This window comes from Propithecus coquereli, unplaced genomic scaffold (assembly GCF_000956105.1).
Source record: "Propithecus coquereli isolate 6110/MARCELLA unplaced genomic scaffold, Pcoq_1.0 Scaffold243, whole genome shotgun sequence".
In the NCBI taxonomy this organism is placed as follows: Eukaryota; Metazoa; Chordata; class Mammalia; order Primates; family Indriidae; genus Propithecus; species Propithecus coquereli.
Genome location: NW_012147986.1, coordinates 1,024,671 through 1,042,221, shown reverse-complemented (window position 1 = coordinate 1,042,221; position 17,551 = coordinate 1,024,671). Strand labels below are relative to the sequence as shown.

The following is a 17,551-nucleotide window of genomic DNA, read 5'->3' as shown; positions in this document are numbered from 1 at the left end:
AAGGACCAATGGGAAGCATGAAAAAGGCAGGAACTGTGAAAAGTAAATAAGTCTTTATAATCTAACGTAGGATTAAACCCCAAAAAGAAGAAACAAAGCCCTGGAAATTCTTGGTGCACAGTTTCCACTTTTCATTTAGGGTTTCTGAGCTTAAAAGGAGAGGGGCTGTAAAGAATAAGCTCTGGCTCATAAGCTCTGTACTGGGTTGAATAGTGTCCTCCCAAAATTCATGTCCTTCCCAGAACATTAGAGTGTGAACTTACTTGGAAATAGGGTCATTGCAGGTGTAATTAGTTAAATTCAGATGTAGTCATACTGGTGTAGGGTGGGTCCTTAATACAACATGATTGGTGTCCTTAATGGCAAAGAGAAAAGACACAGAGATAGAGACACACAGGGAGAATATCATGTGACAACAAGGGCAGAGATTGGAGTGATGCAGCTGGAAGCCAAGAACATCAAGAATTGCTGGTCACCAGCAGCAGCTATAAAGACACAAGAAAGGATTCTACCCGGTGTCTCAGGGGGAGCATGGCCCTTCCGATGCCTTCATTTTGGAATTCTAGTCTCCCAAACTGGGACAGGATACGTATCAGTTTTAAACCACTCAGTTTGTAGTGCTATGTCATAACAGCTCTAAGAAACTAATATAAGCTCAAAGTTTTTAAAATATCATGATCCTTCTATTACTAAATTCTACTCTTAATCCAGGGCTTTTTCTAAATAACCAAGAGCAGAAAGGAAAAGACAACACAACACAATGGTAAAGAACACTGATTTTAGAACCAGATGATTACATTCAAATCATGACTCTGCCCCCTACTAGATGTATTAACTGCTATAAATAACTGTATAAATTCCCTTCCACTAATTTAAGTTCTACTGTTTAACTACTTAACTTTCACTAATAGGTGTCCTGTGGTTTTCTCATTTGTAGAAATGCCCATCTCATATGGCTGTAATAAGGATTTAGAAGAGTTATAAAGCTCTTAGAACAGAATCCAATAAATAATAAGCACTTACGCAAGTGCTTATTTAAAAAATAAATAAAAGGCTGGGCACAGTGGCTCATGCCTATAATCCCAGAACTTTTGGAGGCTGAGGCAGGAGGATTGCTTGAGCCCAGGAGTTTGAGACCAGCCTGGGCAACACAGCAAGACCCTGTCTCTACAAATAAAAAAAAATTTAAAAAATTAGCCAGGTGTGGTGGCACATGCCTATAGTCCTAGCTACTCAAAAGGCTGAGGTGGGAATATTGCTTGACCCAGGAGTTTGAGGTTGCACTGAGCTATGATCAGGCCACTGCACTGCAGCCTGGGCAACAGAGCAAAACCCTATCTTTAAAAACAAAAAGAACAACAACAACAACAAAAAAAAATAGACACATACACACACATAGAGAACACCAGGTGAAGAAACAGACATACAGAAGGAAGACAGCCACACACAAAGGAGACAGAGATTCAAGTTATATAGCTGCAAAATAAGGCTTATGGAGAAACCACCAGAAGCTAGAAGAGAGCAGGGACCTGTCAGCACCTTGATTCTGGACTTCTGGCCTCCAGAACTGTGAGAGATAGTAAATTTCTGTTGTTTTAAGCTAAAAACAAATAAATAAGATAAAATCAATGGTTAAAGTGAAAGCCCTGGCCATCTGAAAAACTATGAACTTCAAGCAATACCTAATTCAGTTTCCTTTCCCATCCAGAAAATTTGAAAATTGTTATTCATCATAATTTCTTTGCTAGATTCCTAAATTGACCCTAAATTGGGACAGTTGACTTAAGGTACCAAATCATCTAAACACAGTAGTATAGCTCAGGAGTTAGCAAACATTTTCTGTAAAGGGCAGGATAATAAATACCTTAGGCTTGGTGGGCAACTACTGAACTCTGCTGTGGTCATGCAAAATCATTCATAGACAAGACATAAATTAATGAGTGTGGCTGTGTTCCAGTAAAATCTTATTTGTGGAAACTGAAATCAGAATTTCAGATAATTTTCACCTGTCATGAAATATTCTTCTTCTTTTGATTTTAAATGTAATAAACCATTTTTAGTTCACAGGCCATACAAAAACGGGCAGCAGGCTAGATTTGGCCCATGGGTCATGGTTTGTTAAACCCCAGTGTAGCTTGAAAACAAAGGTTTTAAAATTCTAAAGTGATTATGACTGTACACATCTGAGTTTTTCTGCCTATAAAATGAAACCAAACATTAGGACAGCTATTTCAAGGCTTTCACAGTTCACGAGTTAATGAGGAAGCAAATGATTCCATTTAAGAAATAAGAACTGGAAACTGCTAGTTTGTTAAAGTTATTCCCAACTTGTCAGCATTTCAGAGCATAGTGGTATTATTAAATGTTAATTACATTCTGTACACACCAAAGGGCTTTTCGTTTTAAGGTTAACAGCCCTAAAGGACCTTTATTATTCTAGTGTGACATTACATATTCAACGTGCTTTGGAGCCAAGAAACACTTACTTGAAAACTTAGGGAAAGCCTTGTCTCTAATTAGACCATAATACACTAATTTAATTTTTTTTATAAATGATAGAAAATATATAAGATGAAATTCTATATAAAAATCAAATTATGAACCTCTACTTAATTCTAAACTGGATACAGTTTTGCCTTTCAAATATTCCTTCAGTAGAATAAGAACAAAAGAAAAGACCAATTTATCTAATAGGTCTGGCTTTCCATTTACAAAAATGAGTTCAATTTTCCTTAGCGCCTATTAAATAAATTCACCTTTGGTTATTCTATTCCCTCTGCCAATTTTGTCAACTCAATGCTTAAAGGTGGAATTTGAGAAGTAGATGTTTGACCAGTCCAATTGAGTAATTGGTGAAGTACCTATCTATTCACAAATAGGCCACTAGCTGAACTACAGAAGTTGCACTTCAATTTCAAGCTCTTTCAATCACTAACATTAAAAAAATATATATATCACCTATCTCTAGTGAGACTGGCCTTTATCAAAAAGACCCAAAACAATAAATGTTGGCGTGGATGTGGAGAGGTAGGAACACTCATACACAGCTGGTGGGACTGCAAATTAGTGCAACCTCTGTGGAAAGCAATATGGAGATACCTTAAAGAGATACAAGTAGAACTACCATTTGATCCAGCAATCCCATTACTGGGCATCTACCCAAAAGAGCAAAAGTCACTCTATGAAAAAGACACCTACACTCGAATGTTCATAGCAGCACAATTCACAATTGCAAAGATGTGGAAACAACCCAAGTGTCCATCAATACATGAGTGGATTAATAAACTGTGGTATATGTATACCATGGAGTACTATTCAGCTTTAAGAAACAATGGTGATATAGCACACCTTATATACTCCTGGAAAGTGCTGGAACACATTCTACTAAGCGAGGTATCCCAAGAATGGAAAAAGAAGCACCACATGTACTCGCCATCAAATTGGTATTAGCTGATCAACATTTAAGTGCACATATAAGAATAACATGTATTAGATGTTGGGCAGGGGGAGGGGGGAGGGGGGAGGAGGGGACGGGCATATGCACAAACAATGAGTGAGATGCGCACCTCCGGGGGATGGACACACCTGAAGCTCGGACTTGGGGAGGAGGGAGGGTAAGGGCATCATACGTAACCTAATCATCTGTACCCCCATAACATGCTGAAATAAAAAAAATAAAAATAAATTTAAAAAAAAGCTGTTGAAGACATATACAAATAGATATAAAACAATAAGCAGGGAAGTAAAAAGGTTTTTTTCCTACTTTATGTTAGTAGTATTATAACACTCCAAAAGTTTTATGATAATTAATGCACACAATCTCACAGAAAAACAAGTCACTTAATATATACTAAGTGCTTACCATGTGATCAGCACTGAGAATGGTCCCTGTCTTCACTGAATTTATAGTCAAGGGTGGATGATTGGTAATTAAACAAGCAATTATATTCAAATGAACTAAACAATCCTATGGTTAGGAGTGATATGTATGTTTGAGTGTGTGTGTGTAGTGGGTGGGGGAAGTGTCAGAGAAAGCTTCTCAGAAAAAAATGACATGTATACTCCCAATTGAAGAATGAGAGGAGTAAGCCAGGTAAAGAGAAAGGGAAAAAATGTGCCTAGTAGAAACAAAGAGGTTCAAATTTTAAAAAGGCATCACATATCCCAAGAATTTGAAAGAAATTCTCCATAGGTAAAACTTCAGGTATAAGGAATAGGGCTGATAAGAAATGAGGCTGGAGTGCTTCATAAATTATGTTAAGATATTTGGACTCTAATGACCATAAAAGTTTTAGATATTTTGGAAGTTGTATTGTAGAGAGTAAAAGAAAGAAAGAAAAACTTCTATTCAAAACGATCAATCAGAATCTGAGATATAGGAGGTGCAAGCTGGTAATTAATTAGATATGGGTGATAAAAAATAGGAAGAAAAGAGCACTGATACAAGGTTTCTAAACTGGATAACTGGTTTGACAGTGATATCATTTAATGAGAGAGAAAACATATGTAGAAGGAATACACAATCTTCATTATTTACAGAGTCTTATTTACAAATTTGCCTATTTGCTAAAATTTATGTATAACCCTAAGATCAATACTCATAGCTTTCTCATGGTCATGCACAGACATGTGCATACCAAAAAATTTGAGTTGCCCAATGCACATATTCCCTGCTAAGGTTAAATAAGGCAATTCTCTGCCTTTTGTTAGTTTTCATACTGTAAATAAGTATCGTTTTCACAGTCTATCCAGTGCCACGTTTTTTGCATCTTTGTGCTTTTTGTTGGTGTTTTTGCTGTTTAAAATGGCCTCCAATCATAGTACTGACATGCTATCTAGTGTTCCTAAATCCAACAAGTCTGTGATGTGCTTTACAGAGAAAACACATGTATTAGATAAGCTTCTTTCAGGCATGAGTATAGTGTGAATTCAACATTAATGAATCAATAATATATATTAAATGAAGTATATTTAAACAGAAACACTCATAAATCAAAGTTATGCACTGATTGGTTGATGAAAATGTGACCAGAAGCTCACAGGAACTAACCCTGAATTTCCCCTAGGAGCAATGGTTCAGTAATCACTAATTCAGTGTTTGTAGTGACTTTATAGAACATAACTGTTAATATATAACTGTTAACATAACATAACATAACATGTTAATACCATGAATAATGAGAGTTGACTAATTTGAGAAGATTGATGATGATGACTTTTGCATTGGATACATTTAATTGACAACTTACAAGTGCCAAATGTTTGAGAGCTGGCATAGCTGGGTGTACGGCTCAAGACAGATGGCTAGGCTAAGGAAAATGGATTTCAGAATCATTGGCAGAGAGATCGTAATCAAAGCCCTAGCATAAAAGGAGATAATCTAAGAAATACCGATAGAATGAAAGTACAAAAGAACCTAGCACAAAAACACAAAGGGACACCAGCAATTAGGAAATGTATGGCTCTTTCTTATAATTCAAATATAACTTTGACTGTCACTTACTTAGAAAAGTCTTTTGTATTACTCAACTTAAAATGGAAAGTCTTGTCTAATACATAACCCTCTTTTAATTTTTTGCATAGTACATATCTCCATCTGATATTATGTAATTTGTTTACTGTCTGTCTTCTCTCATTAGGGTGCAAACTCCATGAGAACATGTTTCTAGTTTATCGTATTTATTGTTGTGTTCCCAGCCCCTACAACAGTGCTGGGCACTTAATAGGCATTCAATTTTGAATAAATAATTTAAAGTATGAATAAAATATCAATCCATAATTTCTTGTACAGCTTCATTATTATATTTAAACTTTATCTCCTATTGCATTGACCATTTTCTTGTCACTATTCCTGTCCATCTCATCCTGGTATTTTTCTATCTCCATTTATTCTCTTAAAGTATTTTGTCCCTGTTTCATAGGGGTAATGGCTTCTTTTTACCAAATAATTTTCCAGAATTTCCGTTTGGTTCCTGTAGAAAATCATTTTTAGGATCATGTTTCCTCTGGATTTTTAAGATGCTGTTCCTTGACCTTTTTCTATTTGGTAAGTTTTCTCAGATCTCATGTTGTTTTATATTGTTTTGTTTTCCCAATTGCTCTATTTTGAATGAGAAGAGCTCTTTCTGGACCAGCACTTTCTTTCAGGCTTGTTTTGTGGTTTGCCTTTTGTCCACTCACCATTAATCTAGCTATAGATCTAATATCCTTATTGAAGCAACAGCTCATAGCAGTTTGATGTGCCCAGGTCCAAGGCTGTGCCAAAGGCAATCTACAAATTGACTCTAGTGTCTAGCAAGCAACTGGCCTACTAACTTCGTATGAAATATGGCAAACATTTTCCTACCAAACATTTCCCAGAGTTTAAAAGAGTGAATTTCTTAAAGTGAATGAAAACCAGAGTAATATAGGGTCTTCCTATCTGTGTTCTTGTGTGGCACTATTATTTTGAGTATTCTCTAGCAAAGGATGAACTGTGCTGTCACCAACAATCCCCCTGTTCCCCTATCCCCCTTACCTCCCACTCTGTCAGCCTGAAAATAGAAAAATCCATGTACCACAGCAGTTGCTGACTGCTATGATCTGAATGTATCCCCCAAAATTTATATGTTGAAACTTAATCACCAATATAGAAATGAGGTGAGGCCTTTAAGAGGTGATTAAGTGATGAGGGTGGGGCACTCACGGATGGGATTAGGGCCCTTATAAAATAACTTAAGGGAGTGAGTTCGCCTCCTCCCATCTCTTCTGCAATGTGAGAACACAGCGTTTTTCCCCTCCATTCCTCCCCTCCGGAAGATGCAGCGACAAGGTGCTGCCTTAGAAGCAGAGAGCAACCTTCACCAGACAACCAAACCTAATATCACCTTGATCTTGGACTTCCCAGCCTCCAAAATCATGAGAAATAAATTTCTATTATTTATAAATTACCTAGTCTTTGGTATTTTATTATAGCAGCACAAATGGACTAAGACACTCACTAATGTATTCATGAATTCAGGATTGTATTTTCAAGCCAGAAGGTATACAATGGGAAGGGGATAAAGAGTCTTCTGACTTTTAAGGTTTGCTTTGTTTATAGCAGCAAAACAGAACTCAACAACTAAATCTCTCAATCCATTCAATCGGCCCAACAGTTACAGAAAATTTTACTCAAATTCAGACAAAATGTTAATTATCAGCCTTATTTGTTAATGGTGTAAGTTTTCAAATTTTTATGCATCTGAAGTATTAGGTCATTAAATATGAAATGTCCAATTTCTAATAAAAACTGTAGATTATATCTCAAACAAGAAGCAGTACAATTAATCAAAGTATGCACCTAAAATATCAACACAGTTTTGTCATCTTAACGGTAGTGTATGCCAGCAGTGAAGAAGCCGGAGAGCAAGTGGCAATGATATCATGAAAGGTGTTTTCCACAGCTTGTTGAGAATTGAATATTTTTCCCTGCAAGAAGTGGTCCAAAACCTGGAAGAAGTGGTAGTCAGTTGGATCAAGGTGTGGTGAATACAGTGGATGACAGAGTTTCCAAGTCCAGCTTCTGTAGTTGGAGCAGCGTTGTTTGTGCAACAGGTGGTCAAGCATTGTCTTGCAAAAGATTGGCTTGTCTCTATTGACCAATCTTGGCTGCTTAATCACAAGCATCCTCATGATTTCATCCAGTTGGTTGCAGTAGACATCTGCTTTAATGGATTGACCAGGTTTCACGGAGCTGTAGTGGATGGTACCAGCACTGGACCACCAAAAAGACACCATTAGCTTTTTTTGATGAATATTCCGTTTTGGACTGCCTCTCGTCAATTCATCTTTATCCAGCCATTGTGCCAAATGCTTGCGCTGTCAAAAAGAATCCATTTTTCATCATGGAACAATATGGTGTAGAACTGGTTTGCCTTTATGTCAATGACAGCAAAGAAAGGCAAGCTTCAAGATGATTTCTCTCCTCTGATGCTTGTTTAATTCGTGTGGAACCCATCTATCCAGCTTCTTTACCTCACTGATTTGTTTCAAATGGTCCAGTATCATTGGAATAGTAACATCAAACCTTGCTGCTAATTCACACGTAGGTTGAGATGGATTTGCTTCCACCACAGCTTTTGGCTCATCATTATCCACCTTGGTTTCAGGTTAATTTTGTGGTTAATTTTCAAGATTAAAATCACCAGAATGGAACTTCTCAAACCATCAACATACTGTGCATTGATTAGCCACATCCATCTCAAACATTTCACTGATATTTCAAGCTGTCTGCACTGCAGTGGTTTCACAGTAGAACTCATAATTGAAAATAACATGAATTTTTGACTTATTCATAGTTTCACAAAAATTGCTCTTAAAAAAATTGAAGGATAATCACAAGCCAAAATGTGCGTTTGAAAGACTGAGGATGTATCTTCACAATAAAAATAAAACAAGAAGTGCTAGCACCTCTTATATTATCCTGGATAGAAGTGGAGCCCATTCTACTAAGTGAAGTATCACAAGAATGGAAAAACAAGCACCACATGTACTCACCATCAAATTGGTATTAACTGACTTAACTGACCAACACCTAAGTTCACATATAGTAGTAATATGCATCGGGTGTCGAGCAGGTAGGATGGGGGAGGAGGGTATGGGTATATCCACACCCACGGGGTGCAGTGAGCACTGTCTGGGGAATGGACACACTTGAAGTTCTATATGTAACCTAAACATTTGTACCCCCATAATACACTGAAATAAAAAAATAAAAAAATTTAAAAAAAAAGAAATCAAAGTGGAATGTCAGAGATATCAACTGTCAAATTTAGTACTCAAGGCAATCGAACATTTCATACTTAATAACCTAATTTTTTTAAGTTAAGAAAGGAAGAATTAGAATCCTTAACATTTTCTATGTTAATTATGTACATGCCCTCTGAAATTTAACCAAATACTAAATTCTGTATTATTATAAAGAAATCCCCACAATAAATTTTTTATCATTTGGTTATAGAAAAGCTATATAAGAACAGCCAAATGATTACAGCAAATATTCTATTTTTACTTAACGCCAAATCAAGAAAAAGAAATACTCTCCAAGCTCTGTTAACATCTCATTCAATTCACTGGGTACTTTATTTACTAAATTTATATTTAATTTAGATGTTTAATATTATATCACGCCTTATGTTATACTTGGGGAAGGGCACTAATGCTCAAATTCTCTAAAAGCCATTGCTATTCCAAAGTCTAATCACTAATTCCTAGCACTAAATTAATCCAGTTACCAGGAAATAACATACTTCTCCTCAGATGATGCTGGAAATAGTTCTTTTTTCTTAACCTTTTGCTTATAGCTGTGTTTTCTACATTGTTTATTTCTTTTTAAGTTATTATTAATTATGAAAGTAAAATATGTGACTTGTAGAAAATTAGACAACACAAATTGGGAAAACAGACAAAAGCCATTCATAATCCCATAATTCGGAGATAACTACTGCTTACTTTTTGGTATACTCCCTTATGGAGTTTTTCCTATTCTAAATGGATAGATATTTCACATATACTTATATGCATTAATACACACATATGCATAAAATAGGATCATATTGTATATACTCTTTGCAGTGAACTTTGCATGCAAAAATATTTTCTCCAACATCATAATTTAGCATGATCTACTTTTACTCCATAACACTGCTCCCACTCCTTTTCTTCAAACACATGCCATAAATTGTCACCATACAAATGCGGGAACTAACATGGCTTCGAATAAAGATTTAAAAATGAAAATAAAAACACAAGTGACAACCTGGAATACTTCTCCATGTGTCCAGACACTTTTCTGAATGTAAACATAAGAAACACAAATAATATTGCCACTCAATGTGGGCAAATGAGTGGGGGTTTTGTTTCGTTTCTGTCTGTAAAAGTGGTTAAAATTTACTGCTAACAAAGCTCAAGGCCAAATTTTAGCTGCCATAGGTTACAAATGTGTACCAGTAATCAAATAAGGCAGGATCATGTGATCTCAGTCTTAGGGGGGAAAGAGATGCTAGATGAAAGACCTATCTATGGATATCTTTTTCTTCATGAAAGGTAACAATGTACATCATAGACAAAGACACCCGGAACATTTCAAACCATTAATGAGCCCCATGCTACTAAACATAGTGGCATCTACATTCCTAGCATTGCAGAGAAAAAAATATTTACATTGGGACACTAATTCTTCATATGGGCAATATGTCTACACAGTAGGCAAAGAGAGACACACTTTGTATCTTCTTTATTAAATATTCACTGTGCCCTTGTTTGGCTAAACAGCTCTTCATCTAGTGGGTCTTTCCTGGAAGATAGCGGTACGGGGTCTATTGGAGAGTGGACTGAGTCCTTCTCATCCATCACAACAACAGAAAATTAATCCTTGGATTGAGAAGGAGCTAAGGACAACTACAGAAAGAACAAGGGAGGAGAATGGAAAAAGGGAAGCACACATCATTGTTCTTCCGGCTTTGCCTACAGGAAGCAATATTCCGTTAGGTCTTGGGCAAAGCCTGTAATTTCACCACCCTGACTGCAGCTGGAACGCCCTTTTAACTGCCACAGCATCCAAGTGAAGACAGGTTTATTCAGAGTTAAAAAACAAAAAACAACGAAGGGCCATTTTAATTTGCTTCCATGGGAAAAGGGGAGTACTTTTCATAGAGTCCCATAATGATGTTCAGCGGGATATTACACTTCACCATATGGCTAATTTGCACAGCAGGCCCAAGGCAGGATTTGCTTTCATTAGAACTGCCCTAAACATTAGACTACAGAAACATGTGTAAGGAAAAAACCCAAGATGCCCCCTATTGCTTAAATATAGAAACATTCGATTCCCAGATGTAAACGCCCATTCACAGAGTTCCCATGGCAAGGTCATTCAAGAGTCATAGAGGTATGTGTCATAGCTCCACACATGTATAGTAGGGCTTTGAAAAATGTCTAAAATTCAAGAGCCACAACATTGTCAAAAAAAACTATGTATGGAGAAAGAATAACTGCTCTAGTAGATAATTTATCATTAAAAATATCATTACTTCCAAATGCACCAGTTCTTGATATCACTTAATTTGCCTACAAAATTAATCTACATAAACTTCTGACCCTTTTTGAAGAAAACAGAGGCAGTCTGACATTCTAACAGAGTTCTGTTTATTTTTAAGATGGCCCTTATAACCTATGTTTGTCTTGGCATTTCCTCCTTCTGCTATATTCCAAGCATGAGCCATAGAAGAGCATCCCCTCCGGGGACCGACAGAGTCTGTAGGATTTTTAAAAAGAAAAAGAAAGAAATCCGATGTCTAATGATTATGGAGTAGTTGAGTCTGTGCTTTTGAAGAAAGCAAACATTATGATTAACAATCTTGGCCTTTGTAATTAGCTTCCCCCTTCCAAGGCAGAGTGTTAATTTATTAAATATTTTAACAAAGAGTCTTTTATTATCAGATTCAGTTTGGCTGGCTCCTTTTATAGCACTACCAATTACAACCAATAAAGCCTTAATTGATGACTACTTTTTATAACCTTTGACCCAAGATGATAAACAGTTGTACCTTAGAAGCAAAAGGGTAAACCTCAAAGGGAATGTTGTCTCAATCATGCTTAGCAAACCAAACTGCTTAAAATTACAACTTACCTACCTGGCTAGACCAAAAAAAAAAAAAAATCCAAAAAAACCAAACACACCCCCACAAAACTGCAGACTTCCTCTATAATTAAGGTAATTGATCAGGAAAAGATTTGGATTTCACTTTTAAGATAAGCATCCCTTTTGTTAGACAAACACTAACATGAATAATCTGCATATAACTGTGCACCTTACTGTGCTAATTAATTAAATAATATGATTTACTTAATTTGTAAATAATTTTAATATATGGCATAACTTTTAATAGAAAACAAATAAAATGCAAGTCATTTTTAAAAAGTTTTTTAAAAGTACTATGATTTAAATTATTTTCCCACCCTACCCCAAGTCCCATCATTTTATTCAGTGGTCCCTAACATACCAGAGACCACTGAGAGTATGAGAGCAAGGAAGTAAACCAAATTACTTACTCAACAATGGAACGCCAAAAATTCTTAAGAGAATTGAGTGTCTTCACATGATCAGCAAGGAGAGTCATTCCTTTAATTAGAGTGAACAAAATGGGGCTTCTCTATATTTTCTCCAAATAACTATTTCAAAGTCAGTAGTTTTCCAAAGTTACTATTCAAATGCCCAATTCCACACTTGCCAATAGGAAATTTAAGGAAAGTCTCTTCTAACCTAACTCACACCTGTCAATCTCCTAAATTGCTAAGGTTGTTCACAATTTGGAAGTTTACAATTTCCCAGACAAATAACTTAATCTGTTTCATGTTGTCAAAAATGAATAGGGCCTCTGAACAATTATTAAAGAGCTAATAGGAAAATGTGGCATTTAAAAATGTAAATAAAAATAATACCATCACATTACAGAAGAAGGAGATGAGAGATTGTAAACAGTTCACATAATGGAAAGTATAGCTTAAATAAAAGGTATGGTATAAGATTTTATACAAAAAGAACTAGGCATATAGCTACCTTCTAAGTGACTTCCCATGCATATAAGGAAGTCAATGCCAAGAAAAGCAAAAAATCTAAGGCTCAAAGTACTTTATAAACTAAAAGAGCTATACACATTATTTTTATGATATATAAATGTATGTAATGGATGTTTTATTAAAGGCATATGGTTGCTCCCTGAATTTCAAAATCATGCTTGCCACACATACACACACAAAATAGCCTTTTGTACAGTTAAGTGAGGATTGGGGGAATTTCATATAAATAAATCTATGCCATTTTTCCTCATTAACAGATACTGTTCAGAAACCAACAAATTTGGGAGCTAAGAATAAATAAATCTGTCATATTAAACTTCAGATGTTCAGAAAAATAGGCAGAATATCTAAAAACAGATAAAGTGGACAACTATTAATTAGGTCCACACTTGGTAAATAATGTATGAATACAGGTTAAGAGAAAAAAGGAAACTAAAAATTGAATAAAATTTGCTTCATCACCAATTATTATTTAAATTTTTATTATGATAGAATTATGCATGCACATGCAGTTATAAGAAATAACAAAGACAGATCCCATGTGCCCTTTACCCAGTTCCCTAATGGTAAACATCTTAGAATACTATATTGCGTACAACAGTCCCCAACCTTTTTGGCACCAGAGACTGGTTTCATGGAAGACAATTTTTCCACTCACACAGGGGCTAGGGGTGGGAGGGGCTGGCTTTGGGATGATTCAAATGCATTGCATTTATTGTGTCATCAAACCTCTTTGCTAATGATAATCTGTATTAGCAGCCGCTAGCGTTACAGCCTCAGCTCCACCTCAGATCATAAGGCATTAGATTCTCATAAGCAGCATGCAACCTAGATCACTCGCATGCGCAGTTTACAGCAGGGTTCCCGCTCTTAAGAGAATCTAATGCCCCACTGATCTGACACGAGTGGAGCTTATGCCCTCAGTCACACATCGGCCAGTCACCTCCTGCTGTGCATCCCAGTTCCTAACAGGCCTTAGACTGGTACCAGTCCGTGGCCCAGGTGTTGGGGATTGCAGGATTGTACAATGTTACAACCAGGACACTGACATTCATTGAGAGTTAAGACGCAAATTTCCAAAACTACAAGAATCCCTCAAGTTGCCATTTCATAACCATACCCACTGACCTCCAACCCTACTCCCTACTTAACTCCTAGAAACCACTAATCTGTACTCCACGTGTATGATTGTTATTTTATGAATGATACATAAATGGAATCATATAGTATGTAATCTTTTGGGATTGGTTTATTTCACTCAGTATAAATCTCCGGAGATTCATCCAGGTTGTTGCCGTGTATCAATAGCTCTTTCCTTTATATTGCTGAGTAGTATTCTATGGTACAAATGTATCACAGTTTATTTAACCACTCACCTGTTAAAGGAAATCTGTGTTGTTTCTAGTTTGGGGCTATTATAAATAAAGCTGCTATAAACATTTATGTATAGATTTCTGCCTGAACTAAATTTCATCACTCTGTAATAAATGCAGTGCAATAGTGCAATTGCTAGTTCATATGGAAGTTGCATGTTTGGTTTTTTAAGAAACTGCCAAACTTTTTTCAAGAGTGACTATATATCATTTTGTAATTTTACATTCCCTCTAGCATCCTCACTAGCATTTGATGTTGTCGGTATTCTGATAGGAGTGTAGTGATAATTCATTGTGACTTTAATTTGAATTCCTCTGATGACTAACATTGTTGAATATCTTTTCATGTGCTTATTTGCCATTACTATATCTGCCTTGGAGAATTGTTTCTTCATGTCTTTTACTAATTTCCTAATTGTTTGTTTGCTTTTTACTGTCGAGTTTTAAAAAGTCTTTATATATTCTAGATAATATGTCTCTGTTGGATATGTGGTTTGTGAATATCTTCTCCAACTCTAGTGTATCTTTTCATCTTCTTACCAGGGTCTTTTGCAGAGCAAAAGTGTTTACTTTGATGAGGTCCAACTTACCTGTTTTTCTTTTACAGTAAGTGCTTTTGGAGTGAAGTCTAAGAACTCTTGCCTACCCCTAGATTCTGAAAATTCTCCTCTATCTGTTCTCTTAAAAGTTTTATAATTTTTATAGTTTGCCATTTAAGTCCATGACCCATTTTGTATAAATGTGGGAATTAGCTTGAGGGTTTTTGTTTGTCTTTGTTTGTTTATTCTGGCACTGTTTGTTGAATTGCTTTTGTACTTTTGTCAAATATTTCTGTTGGTCTATTTCTGGGTTTCCTATTCTGTCCATTCATCTATCAGTCTATCCCTCTGCAAATATCACACCATCTTGCTTACTATAGCTATATAGTAAGTTTTGAAATTGGGTAGGTTGATTTCTCCCACTTCATTATTCTTTTTAAAAAATGTTTTAGCTATTCTAGTTCTTTTGCTTTTCTATACAAATTTTAGAATAATCTTTTCTATATCTACAAAAATCGTGCTGGAATTTTGATAGGAATTTCGTTAAATCTGGATATCAACTTGGGAAAATTGATATCTTTACTATGTTGAATCTTTCAATCCTTGAACCAGTATGTCTCTCGATTTATTTACATCTTTGTTGATTTCATCCATCATCATTTTGTAGTTTTCAGCATACAAAGACTGTAGATTTTTTTTAGATTTATGCCTATTTTTAAGCAATCATAAGTAGTATTCTATTTTTAATTTTGCTATCTACATGTTCATTGCTAGTATATAAGAATACAATTGATTTCTGTAGGTTTATCTTATATCCTGTCACTTTGTTGTACCCATTTACTAGTATTAGGTAGTTTCACCTGGATTCTTTGTGATTTTCAATATAAATAATCATGTTATTTGCAAACAAGATAGTTGTGTTTCTTCCTCTCCAATCTGTATGCACTTTATTTCCTTTCCTTGTCCATCTGCACTGGTTAGAACTTTCAGCATTCTGTTGAATTAGAGTGGTGAGAGCAGATATTTTTGCTTTGTGATTTTTAGGGAAAAATTATTTGGTCTTTCACCCTTAAATATAAAGTTAGCTGTAGGTTTTTTGTGCATGTTCTCTATCCAGTTGAAGAAGTTGTTACTGTTTTTCTAAAATCGTGAATGGGTTTTGGATTTTGTCAAATGCTTTTTCTGCATCAATTGATATGATTATGTGGTTTTTCTCCTTTATACATCACTGAAATAAACCTCACTTGGTCATATATTCTCTTTATGTATTACTGAAGTTTACTTAATATTTTGTTTAAAAAATTGCAACTATATTCATGAGGGATATTAACCTATAATTTTCTTTTTTGTACTATCTTTATATGGTTTTGCTGTCAGGATACTACCAGCTTCATAAAATGAATTGGAGATTATTCCTTCCACTTCCATTTTCTGTAAGAGATTGTGTAAACTTGGTGTTAATTCTTCTATAAATGTGTGGTAGAATTCTCTAGTGAAACCATATGAGCCTGAAGATTTTAGGGGGAAGTTTATACATTATGAATTCAATTTCCTTCATAGTCACCATGCTATTCAAATTATCCATTTCACCTGGGAATGGGGGCTCATGCCTATAGTCCCAGCACTTTGGGACGCTGAGGCAGGAGGATTGTTTGAGGCCAGGAGTTCAAGACCAACCTGGGCAACATAGTGAGACCCTGTCTCTACAGAAAAAAAACAAAAAAATTTTAAAAATTCATTTCGTATTGGGTGATTTGTGGTAGTTTGTGCTTTTTAAAAAATTGTTCAATGTCTAATAAGTTGTCAAATTTGTGTGTGTAGAGGTACTCATAGTATTCCTTTATTGTCCTTTTGATATCTGTGGAGTCTATTCACTTTAATAATTTTACCTAAAGTGATAATCAGATCAGAGAGAAAAAAATATTTAAAATAAGAACAGGTGAAAGAACTTAGGTTTAAATTGTAACAGCCTGGATTAGAACCCTGGTTTACCTTTAACTATGTGATCTTATGCAGTTTATTTAATCTCTCTAAATTGCCTCAGTTGCCTTACCTTCAAAATGGAGATAATATATACTTGTTAGGGTTGTTATGAGGATTAAATACAACACTGTATGCAAATCACATAATATGGTATCTAGCATGTAGTAATCACTCAATAAATGGTAGACATCATCTTCATCATCATTATTATCTACAAAAACATTGCATGATTATGTAAACCCATATAGTAAAAACAAAAACAATAATGTTGGGTCTCTATTTATTGATATGAATATCTATGATATGGTATATGTTAAAGGGGGAAAGCAAATTACAAAGAAATGCACAAAGGACAACTAAATTTTTATACAAAGTATATTAAATGTGTCCTAAGAATAATGTCTGGAAGGAAACAGACCAAAATTTTGATGAAATTGTGAGTTACTTTTCTGTTTTCTTTTAAAATGAACGATGACATTTAGAAAATACATAAAAATATTTCCTTAGTTCCCTTTTCTTAAATAAATAAAAAATAACATAAGCATCTATATTGAAGGCATCACAGTGTCTAACAGGGATGGGGAACCTGCAGCCTCAAGGCCACATGTGGCCCTCCAGATCCCCAAGTACAGCCCCCCAATCAAATGCAAAGCAATATGGAGATATCTCAAAGAGCTACAAGTAGAACTACCATTTGATCCAGCAATCCCATTACTAAGCATCTACCCAAAAGAACAAAAGACATTCTATAAAAAAGACATCTGCACGTGAATGTTTATAGCAGCACAATTCACAATTGCAAAGATGTGGAAACAACCCAAGTGCCCATCAATACCTGAGTGGATTAAGAAAATGTAGTATATGTATTCCATGGAGTTCTATTCAGTCACAAAAAACAATGATGACATAGCACCTCTTGTATTATCCTGGATAGAGCTGGAACCCATTCTACTAAGTGAAGTATCACAAGAATGGAAAAACAAGCACCACATGTACTCACCATCAAATTGGTTTTAACTGATTAACACTTAAGTGCACATATAGTAATAACATTCA

General features: G+C 35.4%; 1 protein-coding gene across 1 annotated transcript in view; it reads right to left on the bottom strand.

Annotated features, from left to right (window-relative positions):
* EXOC6B (exocyst complex component 6B) overlaps positions 1 to 17,551 on the bottom strand; it is a 595,194-nt gene that overhangs the window by 286,734 nt on the left and 290,909 nt on the right. The gene's annotated exons all lie outside the window — the stretch shown is intronic.